The sequence below is a fragment of the Arvicanthis niloticus genome, chromosome 11 (genome assembly GCF_011762505.2).
Source record: "Arvicanthis niloticus isolate mArvNil1 chromosome 11, mArvNil1.pat.X, whole genome shotgun sequence".
Classification (NCBI taxonomy): Eukaryota; Metazoa; Chordata; class Mammalia; order Rodentia; family Muridae; genus Arvicanthis; species Arvicanthis niloticus.
In genome coordinates, this window is record NC_047668.1 from 65399391 (window position 1) to 65413661 (window position 14271).

Consider the following 14271-nt stretch of genomic DNA (forward strand, 5'->3'; position numbering starts at 1 on the left):
CTCCAGCAAACTTGCTGAAGCTAGCCTCCCGGCCCACAGTCTCCTCCCCTTTCTGTTTTATCTTTAGCCTCTCTTGTTTCTCCCCCAATCTACCTCTGTCCCCACAGTGGTGGCACAAGAGAGAATTGTTTTGTCTGACAGAAGCTCTGCAAGACTCGAAACTGGAGACAAAGTATTTCCTTCTCTTTAAACACCTTCTTCCTCTATTCCAGGCCATTTCTGGTACTGCTTCTAAAACAATCTAAAAAATGAAGCCTCCTCAAGGTGCCCAACTAGAGGGAAAGCCAAGACATGGATGGAAGACAGACTCACACAGACACACAGGAAGGCAAAACACCAATGAATATAAAAATAAATTATAAATAAAAAGAAAACAAACAAACAAACAACTCATGGCTGCTTATAACTGCAGCTCTACAGGATACCTCTGGCCTCCCCAGGTACACACACACATACACACTCACACACACACACACACTCACACACATGCACACACATACACGTACATGAGCATGCACATACATACGCATGCACACACACATGCACACACGCATGCATGCACACACGCACACAATAAAAATATTTTGTAGAAACGAATATGTATAAAAATAAATGTTGCTTTCCTTGCTTGATGATTGCCTTGCTTGAAGATTTCTGCTTTTGATAACATGGTTAAAACAGAGCGGGAGCTGCCATCCGGTCCAAGGCCTAACCCACCTAGTCAGTGGTTTTCCCTTCATAGCTTTTGCCTTCCTGCTGGCCATTGCCCCTACTAGAGAACTGCTTATGTTCCAGGCAAATCTTTCCACAAAGGAAATACGTTTGAATAGTATACTCTCAAGACCCAACAGCTTTCAATAAGAAACAAAGTCCTCTACATTCTTCAAAGAGAAAGAAAGGGACAGGATTTTCTTGATCCCCTTTAGATTATAACTCTGAAAAAGCCAATCCTACCAGACATAGCTAAAAGGGGAAATGAGAACTTTCCCCTTCCAAGCCCACTGCAAGGGAGCAGGATCCACTCCTGGGGTCTGTCACTCACCCTGGTTAGGCACTCTTGTTTCATATTTTCACACTTCTTATAATGTCCTTTGAGGCCGCAGCCTGTGCTGCTGTCCTCATCGGGGACACGCAGCACTGCCCATACCCTCTCTGCCTTCTCCTTCGACAGAGATGAAAGGAAACATAAAACCTAATCACAGCTCGAGATATCTTTACTTAAAGAATACGTGTGACATCTCAGCTACCTGTGCCTGAGAAGGTCATAGCTTTAAATCCAGCACAGTATGGTCCAAGTTGGTTCGATGGGCAATGAAGTGGTTCTTTGTTTTCAGGAAGGACCTGCCGGGCCAGGTTGAAGGAGGAGGCAGGCTCCTTACTTGGTTGGTATGCTACCCGGGTGTTAGCATTACACAATCCCCAGCTGGCCAACAGGCAGAGCTGGCACTCTCGATGGAACAGAACAAAGCCTTGGGAGAGACTTTTATTTTCCTGCGGCTCTGCCAGCATTTCCAATTGTTCCAGCTCTAGACTTGGGGGACTTTAAAAATGACAAAGTGATAGGTTTGCAATGTATTTCGCTCCTCCAAAGAAAACTGCAGGACTCTCGTGGACTTGAGAATTTCAGCGGTGCAGGCTTTCCCAGTTTCTGTGCCACATCAACAGAACCTGCCGAGGAGGAGAACTTGCAGTGGGACCAGGGCTAGATGGACACATTCTCTTTATTAGGCCATCCTGGTCTTAAACTTGGATTGAAATAAAGAGCAGCATCAAACTGGGTGGCTGTTGCTGGGTTGCTTTTCATTTTAGGAGAACAAGACCTTTTTCATTCCTCTGGGCTCCATCCAAGTGCAGTGGTCTTTTCATAGTGCCTTCACTGGTGAGTAATGAATCAGAGAGAAAGCACAGTGTGTAAGTGTATGTGAGCCTGTGTATGTTTAAATATCTAATGCTAGCCTGGTAGAGCCATGCACTCCTGTGATCCCAGTACTCAGGAAGCTGAAGCAGAAAGAGCACACATCTGAGGCCAGCCTGGGCTACATATCAAGACTCTGTCCCAAGAAACAAAACAATAATAAAGTTTTAAATAAATAAACATCTAGTGCTACTTCTAGACCAATTCAGTAATGGATCCTCCTCAGGACGCCCAGCTGTTTCTTGAGAATAAACTCTACACAGTGTGTCATAGACAAGTGGAATGGTTAAAACAGGAAGGGCGCTGCCTTTCCAGTGACATCCACTGGTGTGTCTAATGACTTCTGCCGAACAGATGTTCAGAAAACAACATCCACTTTTACGGAGGGTAGACATTGGACAACGACAAAGAACATCCCATCACAGATATGGTGAGGATATGGTGGATCCATTATGCAAGACTGTCTATACAAGGATCTCAGAGAAATTCTCACTCTGTCTCTAATACCAAGAGAAGGCACACTTCTCCTAAGCAATTATGCTACCCTTGAGATCCTACAGGTTCTTGCAAGCCATCTTTAGAACCTAGCCACATACTCTGGCTAGCCTCTGCATCTGTGGTTTTGTCTGGCTGACCTGCCTGTACTCCCAAATTCCAGAAGTCATTTCCCATGAACAGCTCAGAATTTCAAAAGGTCAGATCTCAAACCAAAAATATATCCCTGCCTCTAAGTTTCTGACAATAATGAGTTCACTTAACAATAATGAGTTCAAGGGCAAATATTTAGAAATCTCTTACACTATAGCAGGAGTAGCCATAAACACAAGAGGCGAGTCCTTATTCTCTCAGTTTGCCATCTGGTAGGATTTATCACATAGTTTGTGCTTGAATTTGTAACGAATGTAGCAGATAGCAAAGAGGAAACCTCAGGGGAAAGCCAAGATTTGCCCCCCAAGAGCAGATATGTTAAAAAGGATCACTGTGTGTAATCACAGTGTCTACATCAAAACAGAATGTTCTAATATAAACAAATAATAAATGTTTGAGGTTATACAGTGATACTGGTCTGGTTGCTGCATGCAAGTTCTAAAACCATACTATTCCCCATAAATGCAATTATGCACCAACTAAAATATGTGTAGGTGTAGGGGCAGGGAACTCTTAATTGTCAAAAGGAGTACCTCTAAATGTATCTGCAGGACATTTCCAAAGATGATTAGATTGTAAGGGTTCTTGACTAATCAATTTAACCCATCGATGAATCTAAAGTTTGGGTAGGACAACTGGAAGGTTGTGGAATATTGGGAGAGAGATATAGTTGGAGAAAGGAGATCTTTGGGGCCTGCACTGAACACACACTTGGCCCAGGCCCTTATTGCTCTTCCCTTTGCTTCCTGGCTACTGTGAGGTAAGCAGCTTGTCCTTCACCAGGCCCTTCCTTCCCTCTTTCTACCCAGAAACAACAAAGCCAGACAACCATAGCTGGAACCTCTAAAATCAAAAGGAGCCTTGCCTTCCTTATGTTGATTTTTCTCGGTCATTTGTCATCTCAGATAATAAATAAATAACTGATAGAATACTGCAGATATGAATGAGACTGAAAGTAGTAAGAAATCAGAAAGACTTTAGAGAAACTGGAAGAACTGCATTTTGTTAGGTATGTGACAGTAGCTGAAGCCCAATTTCCTTGCCTGTGTCGCTATCAAAGATATTTATTGTGAGAAATATATGATGTAAAATTGATAAAGCAGCTAATACAGTGACTGCTCACCACACACACTGAGAAAACACTAGTTCCAACCACTTCCAGTATTATCCAAGAATCTCTGAGAGGAGAATCGTTCTGTTTGGACATTTTGACTATGTGACCTATTTCAGTCTGAATAGTGTCAGAAATGGAGGTGAAGGAAGAAGAAAGATCTTACCCTAAATTCCAATATTTCCAGGAGAAATACTGGAAGTAGCCTTTATTTTTTTTTCTTCCAACTTATTAATCTCTAATGCGACTGAATGTAATATTGGGTGTAAATTTGTAATGTAAAATTGGATGTAATATAATAATCCTTACATTTACCCACTCTTGAGGTCAGAGGGTGTCTTAGGGTTTGCATTGCTGTGAAGAGACACCTTGACCAAGGCAGCTCTTATAAGGACAACATTTCATTGGAGCTGGCTTAGAGGTTCAGTCCATTGTCATCAAGGCAGAAACATGACAGCATCCAGGCAGGCATGATGCAGGAGGAGCTGAGAGTTCTACATCTTGTTCTGAAGATCTAGAAGTAGACTAGCTTCCAGGCAGCTAGGATGAGGGTCTTAAAGCCCACACCCACAGTGACACACCTACTCCAACAAGGCCACACCCACTCCAGCAAGGCCACACCTCCTAATAGCATCACTCCCTGGGCCAAACATCTTCAAGCCACCCCTCGGTTTAGTTTTTGGCCTCTGTTCAACAGTTAGCACAGATAGATAGATAGTCCAAGCCTTCTAACTCAGACCCAGAATTTTTTGGTTGTTTTCAGAAAAGGAGAAAAATCTGTTTTCTTTCTGTTCTTCGTGGTAATGTTAGTACTGTCACATGCAGGGACAAAAGTCTAAACAACACACATGCTGTGGTCTTGGAATGCCTTGCAAGCAGCTTTGGGGTTAGTCTTTAAAGTTTTCAGTTAGACTTAAGTATAACATATAAATGTTTGTCAACCACAGTCCTTGAACTAGAATTCTGCAAAGTAGGGGAGCAAAAGGAGGAGAGGGTAGAAAAGAATGTTGGAACAGTTTCAAAGGGCTAGCTCCCCTCTCTTTGGTTCACAACTCAGCCTCTGGAGGTGCAGGGAACATTTTTTGTTTTATGGGTTAATCTTTTTGTTTTGTTTTGGTTTGGTTTGGTTTTTTGAGACAGGGTTTCTCTGTGTAGTCCTGGCTGTCCTGGAACTCACTCTGTAGACCAGGCTGGCCTCGAACTCAGAAATTCACCTGCCTCTGCCTCCCAAGTGCTGGGATTTAAAGGCGTGCACCACCACTGACCGGCCTATGGGTTGATCTTAAATGTAAAACATGGATGATAAAAATGATATTCCAAATCAATAAAATCCCCAAATCCCAGGATGTTGAGCTCCCAATCTCCCCAGCTTCTACACTTACCATTAGCCCATGTGGACATCCATTTCTTCAGTCATTTCCATGCTTCCGAGCCCTGGCGAGCTTTCTCCCAGCAAAGCCGAAAGCAGTCTAGAAACAAACTGGTAAGTGATAGAGATACCCCTTAGAAGTTGAAAGGTCTTGAAAAGAAATGGTCTTTACTGTATGAAAACCAAGGAGAGCTAGTTTCTTGTGAAGACATAACTTATCAATCATAATTTCTATTCACGCAAAATGATGGAAGCAGCTAGTGGCACGTGTAGAGCACTTTCCAACCTTCATATCCTCTCTTTCCACTGCTCTCACAGGACCTTCGTGCCTGGTGCCTACAGAAGCCAGAAGAGGCACAGGATCTCCTGGGAATAGAGTAACAAGATGGCTGTTACCATGGAGGTGCTGGGAATCAAATCCTACTCCTGGAAGAGTAGCCAATAGTTGTAATCACTGAGACATCTCTCCAGTGTCTTAAACATTACTTTATGAATGTAGACTACATTTTAATTATATTTTGTATTCAAAATTCTGAGAGACACTATATTCAGAACATTTATGATGTTGTCTAACTGTGAATCTGACCTCTATCTAAAATTATTCACATATCACTCCAATCAGCTGTCATGAAGAATAATCACAGTCATCATGTATCATCTACAATGTGTGGATAGGAAACATGTCAGGAACTTTACCTATGTGATTTCATTTTATCTTCATAGCAACTTTTGTAATTATACTCAGTTAACAGGCACTGAGTCTGGTGCTGGAGAGATGGCTCAGCAGTTAAGGGCACTTACTGATGTCCCAGAGAACCTGAGTTCAGTTCCCAGCACCCATGTTGGATGGTTCACAACTGTCTACAAGTATAACTCCAGGGGACTCAACACCTCTATCCTCCACAGTCCCATACTCACATACATGTATTACACACACACACACACACACACACACACACACACACCCCTACACATAATTAAAAAACAATACAAAGAAATCCTTTTTTAAAAAGATACTGGATCTAAAATGCAGAAAAGTAATTTCCCCAAGAGCACGACAGCAAGCAGTGGAGTCCCAGGGCAAATTCAGGTATGTGTGACTCCGGTTCAGTGTGGTAGCATACTCCTTTGTCCCATGAGGAATAGTTAAGGGAATAAAGCTTCTGGTACCTCCCCTTTTCCATGAAAAAATACTAGGAAGAACTCATGAAGCCTCCTTGAAGAAAAGATTTGTGGTGACCACAAGATGATTGCATGTATTCCACACCAATGAGATGTGTTTCTGCAGTGTTCCAAACATGTAAAGACCACAGCTTAACAGTAAAGTCAGCAGGAAGGGACCTTGACAAGCCCAGGTGAGTCTTAAAATATAGTGCTCTGCACCTTAAAATCAGGCTGTTGGGAGAGGGGGCACTGACCTCAGGAAAGGCAGCCCAGCTCAGTAATTATATTTTCATATGTATAAAGCTATAGTGTAGACTGAAAAAAAAGTCTTTCCTTCATTCACTCACTCATTTATCCAACAAACACTTCTCCCACATAAATTATGTACAGTGCACTGAGCTAAGTGTTGGAGAAGTAGGTCAGGTGTGCTGGTTCTATGTCGCAAGAGAGGAAGATGTAATGTAAATCACTGCGTATGATGCTCTGCACAGAAGAGAACCAGGAAGTCAGTGAATCTTTGTAGGTAGAAATCGTCAATGGGTAGGAATGACCGGGGGTAGGGCAGGTTACAGAGCAGAGGGGAGAGCTGTCTTGAGCTCATGACATCGGGGCAGGTGTTGGTGTTGGAAAGTAGGTCCTTGTTAAAGTTTGACTGGAGGCTTGTTGGTGACCTGCCAGAAATATTGTACACAAGATCCCTATGGAGAGGAAAGGGTTATCTTGAGCACACTCTGCTAGTACCAGATTCTGATGTTCTTAAATCTCAGCCATCATCCTCAACAGAGTGAAGACAGCTTTCTGAGAGACGGGTTTTAATTTTTTTGTTTGTTTGTTTGTTTGTTTGTTTGTTTTTTTGGTGGTGGTGGTGGTAGTGGTGGTGGTGAGTTTTTTGGGTGTTGTTGTTGTTGTTATTGTTGTTGTTGGGTGTGTATAGCCTGGATGTCCTGGAACCCGCTCTGTACACAAGGCTGGCCTCCAACTCTGTCTCCCTGGTGCTGGGATTAAAGGCATGTGCCACTACCATACCCCTGCCTACCTAAGGCTTTTTCAACAAAGCTGTTCGTTCTTTCCAGTGGCGACTGTCCCGCAGTTCAAGAGCATTGTTTAGTCTGCAGCACAGAAGGCAAAGAAGTCAACTAAATCCCACCTAAGGGCACCCAGTTCGAGGAACGCCCCCAACACATGATTGATGAATCGTGGATACCCAAAACCGGTCAGGTGCTATCATCTGCTGCACCCACTGCTCCAGGCTCAGCCAGCAACAGTTCTTAGACAGAGATGTTCAAGAAAGCCACTGTGTCATTGCTCTGTGCCATCAAATCAGGAGACAGCCTCTCCATTTCCTTATCTCCTGCAGCCTGGCCTCTGAAGAACTACAGCTCCCCGAATACCAGGGATACACTCAGGAAGAGTGATAACGCACAGGCTTTTCAGTGATAACCACCAACCGTTCCATCTTCTGTTCTCATGCTCAACCAAATAGCCTCCAGCCTGGGAGATGTATAATTTATTACAGGTTCCAACTTTGGAAATGAGTTTTTAAAAAAAACTCAGAAAAGGAAAAAATAAAAAGTACACACACACACACACACACACACACACACACACACACACATATTCCTTTTGACCAAATTAGCAACAGACATTTCATCTCCCAGCCCAATGCCGGCTTCATTTCGGGGCCGGCTTGCGGTGTATCTCTGTCATCTCCTGACCTCTCCACACACTACTACTGTATATGTGTGTGTCTAGCACTGTGGAAGAGCAGGCATTGAACTATGAGCCAGAAGCAGACTGCTGTATCTGTCTAGCTCTAGCCAATTCCTTCACGGATATCCTTGGGCAATTTCACTTAAACTCTGAACACAATTTTCTCTTCTGCATGAGGTTGCTAAGATGCCAGAGACAGGTGAAACTCACAAAGCTTAGCATCAGGACCTAAGCAATGCACAAGCACACGCCTAATTTTGAATTCAGATTTCATATCCTTTTTCTTAAAGGGGAAGTCCCAATTTTAATAAGCTTGAAGGCCCAGAAAACATGATTCTGTCTCCTAATAACACCTGTTCCACTTCATTCAGGAAGCCAATAGGGCCAGCCTCTCTATAGCTTCAACTTTGCTCTCTAGCCCAGGTCGATCCCATATAATAGCTGAGGTGTATTGGTGTCCCTGTAAGCCCCCTTGAAGCACATGAGTGGCCAGTCCCCACCCCAGGGCCTCCAACTGCCAGGTTCTACTCACAGAACACTCTAACTGCCCTAACAGCTGGACCCAGCAGTCCCTTCCCTAGAGTAAAAAACCCAAACTCAGGATTTAAAAATCCCATCAATCCCTGGGCTCATCCCAAACTCTAGTCATGAAATCTCACTCATCCCCACCTTGGAGATCTCCACCCTGGAAAGCCTCTCCCCTCAAGAAGTCCTATATAAGCCTTGCCTACTTACTCAGGTCTCTGCCGCTTCTCATCCGAGCACAGATAACCACCCTCCTGGGTGTGACTTTGTGGTGGTCCTTGGCTCTTGACTGCCTTGGCTCAGTCCCCCCTTGGGTGGCTGCAAAAGGCTCACACTTGGTTCCTTCTCTAGACAACTGCCCTTGGCTACACAGCAGAACCTTGTCTTAAAGTTTATACCACAACCTCCATTGAAGACAGCTATCCAGTACCTGGTATCCTGGTATTGGGGGTGGCTTCTTGTACAAAATGGCACAAGAGGGACCAACACAGTGACACTCAGCATGAAGAGTTAGAAGTAGGTCGAGTGGCTCAGTGGTAGTAGCCGGTGAGTGGCCTTATCTGGGGGAGGGGGGGAGAAAAGAAGGTAGAAGAGGAGGAAGAAGATGGAGAGAGAAGAGAGACCAAAAATAAAAAGTGGAAGCCACTTGAAGAGTGTCCTCTGACCTCCATACTCTTGCACACACACACACACACACACACACACTCACACACACACACTAGGTTCCATCAATAAATGTGTGCATGTGTGTGTGTCCATGTGCTGTGCTTTGTTGTGCTGTCGTGCTGTGCTCTGTAGTGTATGTCCTACTAGTCACAAGGACCTTTGGCTTGGGGAAGGCTATTTTGTAAAAACCCTGCAGGATGAGCCTCAGAATCATTTGCTTTGGGTTACAATTAAGAAAGGTGTCGAGATGAGAAGAGGATGCCTGTGGTGCCATGTCTGTTTGATCATTTTCATGGCACCTCTTGTCTCCGGAAGCTTTATGACCACTTATTCGTTCTGATGCACAGAAGATTAATCCCAGCTATCTAATGCCATCTCATTTTAGAGAGATACAGAGTTTAGCAGGAGAGAAATTGAGAGAACCTTTCCTGCCTCCCCTCTGGGTAGGTTTGTGACTTTGAATGAGTTAATCCTTTGAGTTCTCCTATCCAAAGCACGGAGACTTCCATATCTCACAAAGAGCAAAGACATTCAGTAAGGGATCACAAGGGCATGACCACCATCTACAAAAAGAGACACAAATTATTTAAAAGGACCCTCAAGAAATTCCACCTGAAAGAGATCATAAAGCAGGAGAGAAAGGATATAGTCATGTCCCAGGCAAGTGCTTCCTCACCCAGAACCCTCACCCTGAGAGATCTGGTGGGGATTAATATACTCTCTCCCTCCAAAGAGTCAAATAAAAGCTTTGCCCGCAAGCTGTGAAGATCCAAATCCAAGCCTGAGGTATCATTCAAGGAAACAAAGCAGGTCAGGCACACCAGAATTTCAATAACAAGGCTGAGGCAGAAGCTTGAAGATGTGACCTAAGTAAGTCTCCAGTTTGGATCTGAGCAGAACTGTGGGTATTGCCACACCCAGAACTATTGATTTCTTGATTCTGGCATTTCCTATAGGGTCCTTGGGTGTGAATGTAGGAAACCAGTAACTTCCATGAAGAAGATGCATGTGACCTGAGTAAAGTTACTTGACCTCCATTCTGTACCCTGTCTTCAAGAAAACAAAAAAGTATGTTAATTGTTGCTGTGAGAGTGTTTTATAAAAATTTTGACATTTAATTGGTAGGCAGAGTAAAGCAGAGACTGCCCCCCCCCCTCCCCATAATGTGTCTGGTTCCAGTCAACCAAATTAAAGACTGAAGAGAAAGTTAAATCTTCCTGAAGTTTAAGAGAGAGTTCCTCCTGTCCAAGTGCCTTCAGATGAAGACATTTAATGGGGTTTTGTTGGTTTTCAAGCACACAGAGCTTCAGGATGGAACTATATCATCAACAGATCCGGTTCTCAGGCCTTTACACCAAAACTACACCCTCAACTCTCCCAGGTTGTCATCTGGACCAAACACCCTGCATATCTTGTCACTCATCCACCTCTGTAACCATGTGAGCTGATTCCTCTCATCCCTTTATATATACACCCCGCCTGATGGATATGTTCATCTGAGGAATCTGACAAAGCCACTGAAGTATCCTCAAATAAGCACAAAGCTCTCAGCTGCTCCACTGAGCTATGGCGATCGTGACCAGGCAGTTCGTGCACCCTATGTCCTCCTCTTCCTCTGCACTGGCAGCTGCCAAGAAGATTCTGATCAAGCATGTGACGGTCATCGGTGTGCTGATGATGGGCGCCGGCATGGCACAGGTAGCTGCAGCAACTGGTCACACAGTAGTGCTGGTGGACCAAACAGAAGACATCCTGGCAAAATCCAAGAAGGGAATTGAGGAGAGCCTAAAGAGAGTGGCAAAGAGAAGAAGTTCTCAGAAAACCCTAAGGCTGGGGATGAGTTTGTGGAGAAGACCCTAGCCACCTTTCCAGCACTGACACGGAGTCTGTGGTGCACAGCAAAGACCTGGTGGTGGAGGCCATTGTGGAGAACCTGAAGTTGAAGAACGAGCTGTTTCAGAGGCTGGACAAGTTCTCTGCAGAACATACCATCTTTTCCAGCAACATGTCTTCTTTGCAGATCACAAGCATAGCCAATGCCACCACCAGATGAGACCAATTTGCTGGCCTTCACTTTTTCAACCCCGTCCCCATGATGAAACTTGTGGAGGTCATTAAAACACCAATGACCAGCCAGCCAGAAGACATTTAAATCTCTGGTCGACTTTTGTAAAACCTTAGGGAAGCATCCTGTCTCTTGCAAGGACACGACTGGATTTATCGTGAACAGTCTCTTGGTGCCATACCTCACAGAAGCCATCAGACTATACGAGCGAGGCGATGCATCTAAGGAAGACATTGATACAGCGATGGAGCTGGGAGCCGGGTTCCCCATGGGTCCATTTGAGCTTCTTGACTATGCCGGACCGGATACTACAAAGTTCATCTTAGATGGGTGGCATAAAATGGATCCTGAGAACCCCTTATTTCAGTCCAGTCCTTCCATGAATGATCTGGTGGCCCAGAATAAGCTGGGCAAGAAGACCGGAGAAGGATTTTACAAATACAAGTGATACCTCCCCCAGCATCACCTCCAGCCAGGCGCGGGACAAGGATGAGCGCTTCTCTGGGCGGTGGTTTCTGAGGCTTGCCGTGGGCCGCTCAGTAGGCCCTCCCTTCAGTCTCTCCGAAGTGATCTTTTGACTAGTTGCAGTAATGGGGTTCTTTCACTGAGATCTAATTCTCTAGTTTAGTCTGGTCTCTGTGAATTTTTCTGAAAAGCATTATACCCTTGGTGCCTTGGAGCAAACATCTTTTTTTCTGAACCTTGCCACTTTTTTGTAGAAAGCATTGCTTAGACTCATTCACTCATGTCTTCTGAAAATGAGTAATGCTGTGTTGATCGGTGTTGAACCCCAGGGGCAGGAGCCATCGTGGCTACTGAGCCAGTAGCACCTGAGGCCTTGCCTGCCTGGGAACATTTACAGCCTGCAGCCTCGAGCCTTAGCCTACATTCTGAGCATGACAGAAAATGTTCTGTCTTTCTTTACCCCTCATCAGGACAGGATTCCTGGAGTGGTGGGCAAATACCTGTGAGCTCGGTTCTTGGGGGAAAGGCCCATCTTTATGGCCATTCAGACCTTAACCGTCACTGTCTGCCCCTCTTGTTTCTTCTGGAGAAATCAGTACTACACAGTGCCTATGAACTGACTCTACTAAAATGCAACCTTTTAATCTGTACACATTGGAATGAGAATAAATAAACTTATATAACTTAAAAGCAAAAAAAAAAAAAAAAAAAAAAAAAAAAAAGAACAAAGCAGATACTGAGCCAAACAATTGTTCTGTTACTTATTTAACATCTTATAAATACCTCCTGTTTCCCTTCATGATTAAGCAGAAGACTGTGAGTGCCTGAGAGATAGTGGAGAGCCCTTTAGCCTAAAAAGTCTGTATTCTGAGGCAGAAGAAAGTAATCACAGATACCTCTTCCATTCAGGATGTCCATGAAAACCAGGTTGCTGTAAACTCCAGCAGATGGGGAGAACCAGCTTCATGGGCCTAGACACTTGTGAAGCCAGTACTTCAAGACTGAAGTAGAAACAGAGATGGGAACTTTCCCTGTGACTTTGCATGGCCTGGAAGGGAGCCATTTAGGCATCAAATGGTTCTGCGTGTCTTCCTCCTGGAGCCTGTACAAGAAGATCAGGTGTAGAAGATGCTAAGAACATTTCTGTTTTTAATGCAAGCTCACCTGGTCAGAAAGCAAGTTAAGGACTTCCTCTGACAATCACAGATCCATCTACTGGTCTCAAATTTTCACCATTCTTGGAGTGCCCCCAAGAAGCCAGGACCTAACAAAGAATATCTAGAGATCTAGAGAAGAGATTTATTTACTCTTTATTTTAATTGGTGAAAAGACCTCTTATTTTATCTTGACTATTGTGGTGATTTGAATATGCTTGACTCAAGGAGTGGCACTATTAGGAGATGTGGCCTTCTTAGAGAAAGTGTGGCCTTGTTGGAGGAAATATGTCACTGTGGGGCTGGGCTTTGAGACCCTTCTCCTAGCTGCCTGAGGATGCCAGTCTTCTGGATGCATTTGGATCAAAATGTAGAACACCCAGCTCCTTCTAGAGTATATTGCTTGCCTGGATACTGCCATGCCTCCTGCCGTGATGATAATGGACTAAACCTCTAAAACTGTAAGCAGCCCCAATTAAATGTTTGTCTTTATAAGAGTCGCCTTGGTCATGGTGTCTCTTCACAGCAGTAAAACCCTAGCTAAGACAATTATCAAATAATATGGTTTATTATTTAACTCAGAACTGTTAAAGGTTTTCAATCTGTGGGTCAAATGACCCTTTCACAAGAATCACCTAAGACCATCAGGAAACACAGAAACTTACATTACCATTCATAATGGTAGCAAAATTACAGATGTGAAGTAGCAACAAAAATAATTTTATGGTGGCAGGTTACCAACCATAACATGAGGAACTGTATTTAAGGGTTGCAGTATCAGGAATCTCTGGGTTAAACAAAGTCATTAATACCTAGTATGATTTGAGATTTCACATCACACTATGTGTATGTATTCCTGGTTGGGATGGCTCCAGGGATCTTTGCTGAAGCTTGCTAAAGAACAGAAAAGATTTCTTATCAGAGAGCAAGGACAACCAAACGCTGGGTGGGACACATACTTTGCTCACAGTTACTCTCTTATTTAAAATTCTTCTTGGGCTTCCATTTCTTAATGCCTTAGCACCTATGACCACTGCTCATTGTCACGACAAATGGGCTTGGTTCAATCCTGTCCATTAACCCAACTTCTGGATTACCAGCCTGTCTGACCACTTCTCAGAATCGTTAGCTCTGAAATGATCCCTTCTCTTCATATGCCTGGGAGCCACCTTTATCCTGAAGAATCAATTGTTTCTTCTCCCCCAGGCTGCTCCCTCTGTTTCCCCCAAATCTAAGTTACCCAGCGTGGGGACACCCATGTCTTAGCTGTCCCTTTTATTTCCAATGCCCAGACCCATGCATAAACATAAGTAGGTACCTACTCAACATCTGATGAATTAAATTGAATTGAAACTGGCTGTTATTACGAGCCATTTTCTTTTTCTTGGCTGATTCATAAAAGATGTGGGAAGAAAACTGAAGGATAACTATTACCCTCAGACAAACCAAAGGACCACTGAGTTATGGATTCTGGATGTG

At 44.0% G+C, this 14271-nt stretch overlaps 2 long non-coding RNA genes and 1 pseudogene across 9 annotated transcripts in view; 2 read left to right on the forward strand and 1 right to left on the reverse strand.

Annotated features, from left to right (window-relative positions):
* Positions 1-14271, reverse strand: part of LOC143443914 (uncharacterized) — an 85511-nt gene that overhangs the window by 7685 nt on the left and 63555 nt on the right. For 4 of the 8 annotated variants that reach the window (XR_013113328.1, XR_013113321.1, XR_013113324.1 and 1 more), the window contains 3 exons: positions 12535-12740; positions 5057-5409; positions 1043-1876 (listed from right to left, as the gene is read on the reverse strand). This is a non-coding gene — a long non-coding RNA (uncharacterized LOC143443914). The remainder of the gene's footprint in view (positions 1-1042; positions 1877-5056; positions 5410-12534; positions 12741-14271) is intronic. The other 4 variants (XR_013113325.1, XR_013113323.1, XR_013113326.1 and 1 more) reach the window with 3 other exon arrangements.
* Positions 1740-13291, forward strand: LOC143443915 (uncharacterized). The gene is made up of 3 exons (XR_013113329.1): positions 1740-1879; positions 5362-6398; positions 12548-13291. It is a non-coding gene; the product is annotated as an uncharacterized LOC143443915 (long non-coding RNA).
* Positions 10281-12163, forward strand: LOC117717376 (hydroxyacyl-coenzyme A dehydrogenase, mitochondrial-like; annotated as a pseudogene).